General features: G+C 43.4%; 1 long non-coding RNA gene across 1 annotated transcript; it reads right to left on the bottom strand.

Annotated features, from left to right (window-relative positions):
* Positions 1-10906: 10906 nt before the first annotated feature.
* On the bottom strand, positions 10907-12075 carry LOC142288949 (uncharacterized). Its single transcript, XR_012749535.1, has 3 exons — positions 11913-12075; positions 11384-11590; positions 10907-11104 (listed from the first exon to the last, which is right to left on the bottom strand). It is a non-coding gene; the product is annotated as an uncharacterized LOC142288949 (long non-coding RNA).
* Positions 12076-12548: the final 473 nt, after the last annotated feature.

Here is a 12548-nt window from a genome sequence, read left to right as displayed (position 1 = left end):
CATCCTGGGGACGGATAAGAATGACGTATTTTTGAATGTGCTTGATGCAAATGTAGCTGTGAAGTGTACAACTGGGGCACAACTGCTGCCACTGAATGGGTGGGTGTGTGGGGCCCAATTTTTGGAAAAAAAGGGAGACTCCGCTTGGAGTAACCCTTGCTTGCTGTGTTTTTAAAAGAAGCCAAGATGAACAGAGCTGGGATCAGGAAAGACTTTGCTACCTACCCCGGTGTCATCCTGGGGACGGATAAGAATGACGTATTTTTGAATGTGCTTGATGCAAATCTAGCTGTGAAGTGTACAACTGGGGCACAACTGCTGCCACTGAATGGGTGGGTGTGTGGGGCCCAATTTTTGGAAAAAAAGGGAGACTCCGCTTGGAGTAACCCTTGCTTGCTGTGTTTTTAAAAGAAGCCAAGATGAACAGAGCTGGGATCAGGAAAGACTTTGCTACCTACCCCGGTGTCATCCTGGGGACGGATAAGAATGGCGTATTTTTGAATGTGCTTGATGCAAATGTAGCTGTGAAGTGTACAACTAGGGCACAACTGCTGCCACTGAAGGGGTGGGTGTGTGTGGGGCCCAATTTTTGGAAAAAAGGGAGACTCCGCTTGGAGTAACCCTTGCTTACATTGTTTTTAAAAGAAGCCAAGATGAACAAGTCATGGGTCAGCAAAGACTTTGCTACCTACCCCGGTGTCATCCTGGGGATGGATAAGAATGGCGTATTTTTGAATGTGCTTGATGCAAATGTAGCTGTGAAGTGTACAACTAGGGCACAACTGCTGCCACTGAAGGGGTGGGTGTGTGTGGGGCCCAATTTTTGGAAAAAAGGGAGACTCCGCTTGGAGTAACCCTTGCTTGATGTGTTTTTAAAAGAAGCCAAGATGAACAGAGCTGGGATCAGGAAAGACTTTGCTACCTACCCCGGTGTCATCCTGGGGATGGATAAGAATGACGTATTTTTGAATGTGCTTGATGCAAATCTAGCTGTGAAGTGTACAACTGGGGCACAACTGCTGCCACTGAATGGGTGGGTGTGTGGGGCCCAATTTTTGGAAAAAAAGGGAGACTCCGCTTGGAGTAACCCTTGCTTGATGTGTTTTTAAAAGAAGCCAAGATGAACAGAGCTGGGATCAGGAAAGACTTTGCTACCTACCCCGGTGTCATCCTGGGGACGGATAAGAATGGCGTATTTTTGAATGTGCTTGATGCAAATGTAGCTGTGAAGTGTACAACTAGGGCACAACTGCTGCCACTGAAGGGGTGGGTGTGTGTGGGGCCCAATTTTTGGAAAAAAGGGAGACTCCGCTTGGAGTAACCCTTGATTGCTGTGTTTTTTATAAATGATCCAAGCTGCACAGAGCTGGGATCAGGAAAGACTTAGCTACCTACCCTGGTGTCATCCTGGGGACGGTTAATTATGGCGTATTTTTGAATGTGCTTGATGCAAATCTAGCTGTGAAGTGTGCAACTGGGGCACAAGTGCTACCACTGAAGGGGTGGGTGTGTGTGTGGCCCAATTTTTGGAAAAAAGGGAGACTCCGCTTGGAGTCACCTTGCGGTGTTTTACATGATTTTAGAAGGGCGTGCCATGCCTATATCTGTGTGTCCTCCTCTTTTTCCTTGTCCAGCTGTTTTGTTTTCGCATGAGTATATGTCCTTGTCACTTTCCAATGTGTTTGAGTTGTTTGTCACCTTTAGGACACCTTTGAGGGTGTTTTCTAGGTGTTTTTCTGTGTTTGTGATTGCCTGCCATTGTTTCCTATGCAGTTCGAGTTCGGTTCGTCGAACGTTCGACGAACCGAACTCGAACGGGAGGTCCGTTCGGCGAACCAACCTCGAGCCGAACCGCGACCGGTTCGCTCATCTCTAGTCACAACACCACCACACCCTACACCCCAGTTAGGAACACCAAGGCTACCAAAATCCTTGTTGCCTTCCTCCAGGGGCTGATGTTCACACCAGGGGGTGGGCCAGGCGGTTGGCTCCACCCACCGAGGAGTTCACAGCCCTGGAGGCGGGAAGAACCAGGCAGATAGAGTTTGGAGGAGGAATTGAGAGGAGTTGAAGTCTAGCTGAGGGCTAGAGTGCAGTGCAGTTTAGGAGAAGCTGAAGTGACAAAAAAGAGAGTAGTAAAGCCTGAAGTTGGTCCGGGTGTGTGCCCCGGACTGTGACAGCAAGGTCAGCAGATGGCGGTGATAGTCTGCAGTGGGACTGTTTGGAGGTTGCTGGAAGGACCGCGGACGGGTGGTGACCCGGCGGTACTGGAGCAGTACACGAAGAACAGTCAGCACCAGGACAGGGGCCTTTCGGATCCCGGCAAGGCTAGGAGTCGACATAATTTGCCAAATCCGTCAGTGAAGGGGACGTCTGTCTCCTAACAACCAAGTCCCGATTGAAGGCAACAGTCCGACCGTGAAGGGGAGACACCGCCACCGCCAGGGCTCCAGTTTCCCAGGGCCAGCGCCTGCGGGCAAAGTAGGGCTCCTTCGGCCCAGCTTGAAGCCGAGGAGTGGGTAACCGGTGGGGACCCATCGCTACCAAAGAGACTTTCATAGGTGCAGGGAAGAGACCGTCACCGCTAACTGCAGGGAACATCAGCACCGTGAACCGTCCGAGGGACCCGTCCAACCAGCCGTTTGTTTACCGAGAACTGTGTCGTGTTTACTGGCTGAGTGAATACCTCCGTGCCGTGCGGCACAGCGCTGTCCCTGCGCCCCTGCACCTCCACAGGCCCCATCCCCGCCTGTCCACCATCCCATCACTGGGCCCCGGGAGGACCACAACCCCTACCCACGGAGGGGCACATCAACAACTGGCTGCTCCGTACCAGCACTCCCGGCCTCCCCATACAGAGCAGCGGTGGTGCTAACAAATCACCACAACCGTGGGTGGCGTCACGGACAATAAATTATCCCAAAACCCAATCCCCTTTTCACTGACGGGCGAGGAGCGCCGCTCGAGTCCCCGGGATCCGGCCCATCGCTCGAGCCACCGAGCAGCTGCGGCAGCCGGACCCGAGCAGTGGGAGAGCGCGGCGTCCCCTCCTCTGCCCGCGACAATAGCAGGTGTGAATACAATTTATTTTGTTATTTTTACAGAATCTGGCCTCCAGGTAATGACCTTTGTCTGGACAATTCCTTTAATAAAATATAATCCTCATCATTCTTCCACCTGACAGCTCTAGTGTTCTATTTATTACTTGATGCTTCGGTTTACAATTGCTGCCGACATCATAGCCCAGATGCCTCATGTGACCGCTGCAGACAATCACTGGCTTCAGACTTGAGCTGTATACCACTGACAAGCTGCAAAACACACAGAGCATCCAGGTTGTGCCATCTCCAGCCAGTGTAAATAGAAGCATTGGAAACAGCGCTGGAGCTGTAGCAGATAGAAGGGAGGGAGGACTGTTCTGTGTTATATTCAGATGGTAAATGTGGAGCTTACTTATTGTTTAGATTTGGTAATTGTGTCCTAAGCTAAGAATAAACAGTGCAGTCTATATGTTTACATCATTTTGTTTTGGGGGGCCCAAAAAGATTTCTTGTACAGATGCCTCCTGCAGTCTGTGTCCACGCCTGGGTTACTGTGTAGACTTCACTCACATCACGCAGCAGGCACTGGTGCACACACCCTGCACTCCCCAAATCACACATATCTCACACAGCCTGGGTGTACCCCAAATAACCCTTCTCTCACACACACTGAAACCCCGTAATCCACACACCCTGTATCCCTTAACACCCCTGTGTCACAGTCTGGACCCCTCATATGCCACCCACCCTGCGCCCCCCCATGCCCTCCTCAACCCTCATTACCAGTTACATCTCCTTTGGCAGCTCCTGCCCGGCTCCTGCCACACGGTCACATGGGCATGACATCATTACAGGTCCTGGCTGCTTAACCACTAGATGCATTTTCTTCCTCTCGGAAGGAGCTTCTGCTCTGCCCCTGCTGTGCTCATAACACATAAGCTACGGGGGCCCCTCCAGGTCAGGACTGACCCCCCCCCTGTAACTACTGGCACTATCATAAACTCACTGCTGTATACAATATCATCACCTGCGGAGGCGGCCGATAGTCTAGCGAGCCACAGCTGCAGGTCATGTTAATACACCCGGCGGGGGGGGCCCCTGCAGGCTGCCGGATACAGCTTAGATTGAAGACAAGATCGGGGCCTACCGGGGGTTTCCGCGGTACCCCGGCAAGCCAGACCGACGCTGTGCGTGGGGTAGACTGACAAAGAGGGGAAAGTTTTTGAGGATGGTGAAGGAATACCTAGCCAACCGTACAACAGAGTCCTCCATGATTTCTCTGTGCAATACAACTATTGGGTATCAAAGCTGGACATGTGACATGAACTGTTCCTCTACACCTTGGAGGGGCCTATTCTGCTGCTAGCATTTTGTGAGAGCGAATTTTTAGTGCTGCCAGAGCATAATAATTGATAGGCACATCAGACTGTCAACTGAAAATGCTGACAGGCTGACTTTTATTGAAGTGAATAAGGCCTGGATTGGCCCCGACTTCCCAACCCACCGCATGATAGTAACAGTACCTAAAGCCAAATCAAATGACCTTTTTACTCTGTTGTATTCCCATGCACTCCTTGCCACCCAAAAAAGGGTATACAGTTCATGTTTTCTTCTTTTTTTGTGCTTCTCTTCCTGTTCCACCATATCAATAGGGTCATCAGGAGGCCTTGGCTCCAAATTTTTAGAAGGTCATCAGGCGGCCCTTGCTCAAAATGATTTGAGGGTCATCACGCGGTCCTCGCTCAAAATATTTAGAGGGTCATTACGTGGCCCTCACACAAAATCTTTTCATGGTCATCAGGTTGCCCTCTCTCAAAATCACAAGTTGTTTGCTAGCTCTTCTGAAAGAAGCATAATGTAGGAAGAGAACCTGATTTCAACGTTGTGTCACTTAGTTTACTGGGTGAAGCAATTCTGACACAATCAGAGTTCTTAGATGTAGCGTGTAGCAGAGCTCAAAATGCTAACCCCATCCACAACACAGCTCTCTATGTACACTGTCTATTGCCAGTTAGCTGCTTATCAGGAGAAGGGGGTCTGACAACAGCTCACAAGCCCTGTAGTTCCTGCAGTGATAATCACCTGGTTATAAAACCTTCATAAGTAAACAACAGCTCAGAGCCCAATAAATGACACATAGCTGAATTAAGTGTTTTATCCACTACCTAATGCTGTCCTCAGAATATGTAGTAAAACTATGTTGATAGATCCCCTTTAGTGATGTAATGACATTAGCCATATGTTTTGGTTTGTCCTGTAGCAGAATAAAATTAGAGCCAAGCAGACGCCTCCTTGATAGTATTGCATGATTGATAAGTGTCTGCCTGTATTTCTCAACATTGAGGAAAATAAGAAAAGGGCTACATTGAGGATTATAAAAGCAGTAGTTGGCCAAGGAAAATTAATGCAGCAGATGAAAGACACATCATGGTTATTTCTAGTGATGAGCGAATATACTTGGCACTATTACTCACATGAATATTAAGGTATACACGATATCCTTTACCCATATTTTGCTCTTCACCTTGTGAGTTTCGACACTCCCCCCACCATATTTGGCCCCTGATTTTCAGTCACTAAACATGCTGGAATTGCTTGCCAATCACATTAGTGCCGTAGCCATCTTTGCTACTGGCATTACTGTGCTTGGGATGGCGCAGTGAAAAAAAAAAGATTTCCGATCATTAAAACAAGAGAATTACACTTATCGAGTTTCCATGTCCCTCTACTTCCTGGTCCACTCATTAACCTTTATGAATATGCACTGCTTCCCCGCCTACCCTCTATGCCAGTTGAAACCTCCAGCTATGTGCATTATCTTGGCTGTGTATCTAAACACAAGGGACCCCATGTGGCTTTTTTAAAATTATTTAAATAAATAATTTAAAGAACACCGTGCGTGCGGTCCCCTCCAATTTTGATATCCAGCCAAGATAAAGCTGACAGCTGGGGCTGGTATTTTCTGGGAGACCCATGGTAATTGGGCCCTCCCTAGCCTTAAAATAGCAGCTTGCAGCCAGCCCACAATTGTCATATCCATTAGATGCGACAATTTCTACACTTTACCCGGCTCATCCCGATCGCCATGATGCAGTGGTAATCAGGATAATATAAGGGGTTAATAACAGCTGTGATTTGTCAAAAACTCACAGCTTGATTCTCAGCCACTAAACATGCTGGAATTGCTTGCCAAATACAGTAATGTCGTAGCCATCTTTGCTACTGGAATTAATGTGATTGGTTACGGCGCAAGAGAAAAAAAAATTCTGGTCGTTAAAGCAGGAGAATTATACGTACAGTTTCCTTGTCACACTACTTCCTGGTTCGAACATTAACCCTTATGGATATGCACTGCTTCCCCTGCCCACCTTCTTTGTCGGCGTCTGTGATTGGTTGAAGTCCTGCTTTCCCCACCCACTCTCACTGTTGGTATTCTCAGGCTGGGGAGACCCATGATAATTGGGCCCTCCCCAACCTAAAAATAGCAACCTGCAGCTGCCCCACATCCATTAGATGCATCAATTTCTGTGCTTTACCTGTCTCTATTCAATTGCCTTGGTGCAGGAGTGATATAAGGAGTTAATGACAGGTGTGATTTGTCATAAACATGAAGCGGTCATCAAGCCCAAAGTTAGTAATGGGAAGGGGTCTATGAGACCTGTAAGTCAAAAGGAATAAACACAAACGCACAAAAATCCTATATTTTAAATGAAAAAAACACACCCTCTTTCACAAATTTATTAACCCCTAAAACACCCCCACAGATCTGACGTAATCCACATGAAGTCCCACCACAATCCCTTCTCTGCTACATCCAGAAGCTGCAGTAATGGAAAACGCGACCACTCAGTACAGCTCCTGCAACACATTAAGGGCAGCAGGGGACTTAACTATGATGTCAGTCAGGTTATCGGAAGTCACAGCCGTATTTCCATGGTGCCAAGTGTGACCGCCAGTGAACCTGCTGGTGGATTGCCAGACTGCCAGATTGTGGGACACGGTGCCACAGTAGTCTGGCAATCTGGCATTCAAGTCACCAAAATTCACACTTGAGGCTCCCTGCTGCCTTGAGTGAAAGTTGAACGCGCTGCTCTTGGTGAAAGTGGAGCCCGCTATTGGATTGGTTGTGTTAAATAAAAAAAAATTGTCCCAGGATAAACTTATAAATGAGAACAGCTGGTTTGCTTGTTTTTTTCTAATAACCTGCGGCCAGGGCCAGAGATTTGCTGAAAGAGAAAAAGCCCTTTAAGGGGAGGAGGGGGTAGTAGTTTTATTACAAGACGTATATATGATTATACTCAAGCGAAAAGGGTGCATGTGATTATAGTGCTATTAATGTGATTCATACAACACTCCTCGCAGTAAAATAATTTCATGGGGCTTTTAGTGCCTTGAAAAGATAAGAACTAAAACAAAACTGCCCCCTGCTTCGGAACATTGGTCTTGTCTCTGGCAAATGTCCCCTAGGAAATGTGGGTGCGGACACAGCACTGGCCCAAGTTAATAATGTAATTTTGTGCTGGTAGACACTTTAATGGTGTGATTCCTGTTCCCTAAACATAGCTCTAAACAGCCATTTATATAATGACAAGGCTGAAGTTGGGTACACTCTGCCTCGAATGTGATCTATCTACTGGGCCCAATTTGGAATCCATTTCATATACTGAGACTGAGAGATGGAAGATATCCTTGGGTCTTTTTTTATAATTAATTAACAGTTTTCTTTCTCTTTGTTCCCATAAGGGAATGGATTAATGACGGTATTTAGAGTTGAACCAAAATATTTGTAGGATTCTGGTTCCCCAGCCGTGTCGTTAGTCTGCGGCAGCCAGACCAGAGCACTGTGAACCTCCTACTATTAGCAGCATAGCTGGTGCCCCTTCTAATTAATAAATAAATAAGGAATAACGTTTGGAACTCCATTCTATGTCTGAACTGGGTGCAAAAACCTAAAAAAACATCACTATATGGAGATAAGGTATGCACACCAGTGACTATGCAAGGGGAATACATGTAATAGCAGAAACTGCTGTGTTAATGCTGACATGAAAAATTCAATAGCTATATGTAAGAATGAAATGTGAAAAATGGAACCTGCATTACTGCCATTTTTCACATTTCATTCTTACATATAGCTATTGAATTTTTCATGTCAGTATTAACACAGCAGTTTCTGCTATTACATGTATTCCCCTTGCATAGTCACTGGTGTGCATACCTTATCTCCATATAGTGATTTTTTTTTAGGTTTTTGCACCAAGTTTAGACATAGAATGGAGTTCCAAACGTTATTCCTTATTTGTTAGTAGTTTTTCGTTTGAGAACCCACCCCACTCACACCTATTGCCAATCCACATGATACGTATATATAGCCTGGGTCTCAGCTTCCCATACACGGTAAGTTTTTTAACTGCATGAGAGGACACACACACACAAGCTAGGGACCCCAACGTAGAGAAATACTTTGGCGTAGTGTTGGGGCTCTATTGCATTGATCAATTCAGTAGCTAAATTTCTCTTTATTCATATGTTCATGGCAGTAATGCAGGTTCCATTTTTCACATTTTATTCTTACATATAGCTATTGAATTTTTCATGTCAGTATTCACACAGCAGTTTCTGCTATTACATGTATTCCCCTTGCATAGTCACTGGTGTGCATACCTTATCTTCTAATTAATAAGCCCCACAACATCATTGTATGACATGCAGAACATGGAGGAGGCCTATTAATCACTAGGTGCGCCATGGAAACTGCAAAAAGTAGGAGGTTCACAGCTATCTGGTCCAGCAGCCATGGACTAATCAAATTTCTCATTTAAGACTTGACTTTGCATTCACACATGAAAATATATAAAAAAAGACTCTGCTACTTAATGTGGAGTTTAAAAAATGTGACGTTTATTAAATGTTTTCTATGTGGTGGTTCCCTCCCATTACTCACAAAGAGCGTACAGCAACACTCAGGACAGGAAAACCCCCCAGTGGAGGAAACCTGTAGGGAAACCATGGCCGCTGTACTGCCCTTCCTCCGGGCATACTAAGGGAGGTTACCTTTATAACATACCTATATATGTACCTTTATAACATAACAAGTGTGAAAAATTAACAATTAGGTGTCTGTATAGTGTGTATGTGTACAGTATATAGTGTGTACACTATATTGTGTGTATAGTTTATACTGTTTGTAAGGTGTATAGTGTGTATCTGTACTCTATATAGTATGTGTGTACAGTATATAGTGAGTGTGTACAGTATATAGTGTGTGTATACAATATATTGTGTGTGTACAGTTTATAGTGTTTGTACTGAATATAGTGTGTGTATACGGTATATAGTGTATAAGTGTGTACAGTGTACATTGTGTGTACAGTATATAGTGTGTGTACAATACATAGTGTGTATATAGTATAAAGTGTGTGTGCAGTGTATAGTGTGTGGTGTGTACAGTAAATAGTGTGTATACAGCATATAGTGTGTGTATGTAGAGGATACAGTGAGTGTGTATAGTATATAGTGTGTGTGTACAGTATATAGTGTGTGTGTGTACAGTATACAGTGTGTGTATACAATATATTGTGTGTACAGTTTATAGTATGTGTACAGAATATAGTGTTTGTATACGGTATATAGTGTATAAGTGTGTACAGTAGACAGTGTGTGTACAGTATATAGTGCGTGTACAGTATACAGTATGTGTGTGTACAATACATAGTGTGTATACAGTATAAAGTGTGTTTGCAGTGTATAGTGTGTGGGGTGTGTCCAGTAATTAGTGTGTGTATACAGAATATAGTGTGTGTATGTAGAGGATACATGTGTATAGTATATAGTGTGTGTGTGTGTGTGTGTGTGTGTGTGTGTACAGTGTGTAGTGTGTGTGGTGTATATATTAAATAGTAAATAGTGTGAGTACAGTATATGTTTATGTGTGTACAGTATATAGCATGTGTACAGTGTATGTATATATATATATATATATATATATATATATATATATAAATATAGTGTATACAGTATATATATATATATAGTGTGTGTACAATACATAGTGTGTATATAGTATAAAGTGTGTGTGCAGTGTATAGTGTGTGGTGTGTACAGTAAATAGTGTGTATACAGCATATAGTGTGTGTATGTAGAGGATACAGTGAGTGTGTATAGTATATAGTGTATCTGTACTCTATATAGTATGTGTGTACAGTATATAGTGAGTGTGTACAGTATATAGTGTGTGTATACAATATATTGTGTGTGTACAGTTTCTAGTATGTGTACAGAATATAGTGTGTGTATACGGTATATAGTGTATAAGTGTGTACAGTATACAGTGTGTGTACAGTATATAGTGCGTGTACTGTATACAGTATGTGTGTGTACAATACATAGTGTGTATACAGTATAAAGTGTGTTTGCAGTGTATAGTGTGTGGGGTGTGTCCAGTAATTAGTGTGTGTATACAGCATATAGTGTGTGTATGTAGAGGATACATGTGTATAGTATATAGTGTGTGTGTGTGTGTGTGTGTGTACAGTGTGTAGTGTGTGGTGTATATAGTAAATAGTAAATAGTGTGTGTACAGTGTATGTTTGTGTGTACAGTATATAGCATGTGTACAGTATATGTATATATATATATATATATATATATATATATATATACACACAGTATATACTGTATATAGTGTATACAGTATATATATATATATATATATACATACATACAGTGTGTGTGTACAGTATATATAATGTGTATCTGTGTGCACAGTATATAGTGTGTGTACAGTATACATATATGTGTGTATGTGTGTGTGTGTGCGTCTATGTACAGTATATATATATATATATATATATATATAGTATATATACACACACACACACATATGGTGTGTGTGTACAGTATATATAATGTGTGTGTAGTGACTGTGTACTGTGATGTGGTTATTAAGGATATCTCCTCCTTATCCAGTTCTTCATCCGCCTTCGTCATGTTCTTCTCCTTCTAGGTCCAGCAGCTTTGCTCCCCGTCCGGCCGATATGTTCTCCATCGTGGCAGCAGCACCTCTAAATGTCAAAGAGAATTATTAGATGAAAATATAATCATATATCAATCTTATCAAGTCCTTCTATATGACCTTCTCATTACTAAGGGTGAGACAAAAAAAGTGCATTTTACTTTACAGATGTACTGATAGATAATTCAGCATTTTCACATGTCAGGAAGAATATTCATTTTATCTACATTCATCCAGAATAAATGATCACTTAGAGATCGGTCTGTTATAGATCTATACTATACATTTACCTTATGAAACCCTTTTCCCACAGCAATATTACGCTTACCAGAGATGGTTAGGAATCTGCTGTTTCGGGTTCCTCCTCTGTGTCTGTCCGGCACTGGATGTTCTTGGCCTTTTCCCTCTTGGGTGGATCGATGTTACACAGAGAGCAGGATGGGGCAGTATCCCTCCGGAACCAACGTACTGCCCAGCTGTGATGGACGTTCCTGTCTCTCTTCCATGCCCAATGGTCAGGGTCTTGTGCCATGATCTGAAATGAAATAAGTCATTAGAATTAACGCATGAAGGGAATCTGTCACCATATTTCATAATCTAATTTATAATTATTTGAGACCTGATGAGCCTAGTGTAATTACTTTGAAACTCCATATCAGAATGGTTGTACAATCCCTTAGAGTTTTCCTGCTCGATATCAAAACAAGCATTTCATGTGTTAAGCTACGGCTGCACTAATATCTATTATCAGGATTATTCAACCATTCTGACATGGGTTTTCAAAATAAGTACTGCTGTTTATATTGTGACTCTGGTTACAGGTCAGCTTTATAGTCTTCTTGCTTTATATTACTTACCAGATCACAGGTGGCCTGATTCACCCAAGCGCGAAATCCCATCCTCGTGAGTAACACATCGCGTAAGTGCAGGAGCCGATGCTTCTTCATACTCTACGTCCATCCAAGGGCCCAGCGGTAGATTTGCCGGTGATATGGCTCATCCTCTTCAAACTGGTTGGCTAAAAACCTGGAGGGAAAAAAATTACACCAAAAAAATTATTAAACATTTCAGAAGAAAATACAAAAAAATAAGTAGCAGCAAACACAATTATCATGTATTTAGTTCAGTGATATAAGAGCTGTTTGGTTTTTAAAATAAAAAAAAAAAATGTTATATACATAAAGGTGTAATAATAAAAGAGACTCACAGAGCTGGAAATAAGAACGTTCTGTACTCCGCAGTGCGCAGTCCGGCTCTTCTGAAGTAGGTGAAGACTATGGCGAGGAGATACTAGAGGGGTGAGAAGCAGTTATAAAGTATATATTATACATTACATGTACAGGTGATCAGTATATTCCTCTGTTCTGTAATATCTGTCCTCTGGTACATAAGAATAAGCCTTCATTTCTCTGTGATGGATAGTCTCTGGATGTTTTTCTATCCCTCACTACAATAATACCTTGTCCGAAATCTTAAGGCAGCTGTCCCTGGCT

Source organism: Anomaloglossus baeobatrachus, chromosome 2, assembly GCF_048569485.1.
Source record: "Anomaloglossus baeobatrachus isolate aAnoBae1 chromosome 2, aAnoBae1.hap1, whole genome shotgun sequence".
Classification (NCBI taxonomy): Eukaryota; Metazoa; Chordata; class Amphibia; order Anura; family Aromobatidae; genus Anomaloglossus; species Anomaloglossus baeobatrachus.
The sequence above is the reverse complement of the archived record's forward strand: the minus strand, read 5'-3'. Positions and strand labels throughout refer to the sequence as shown.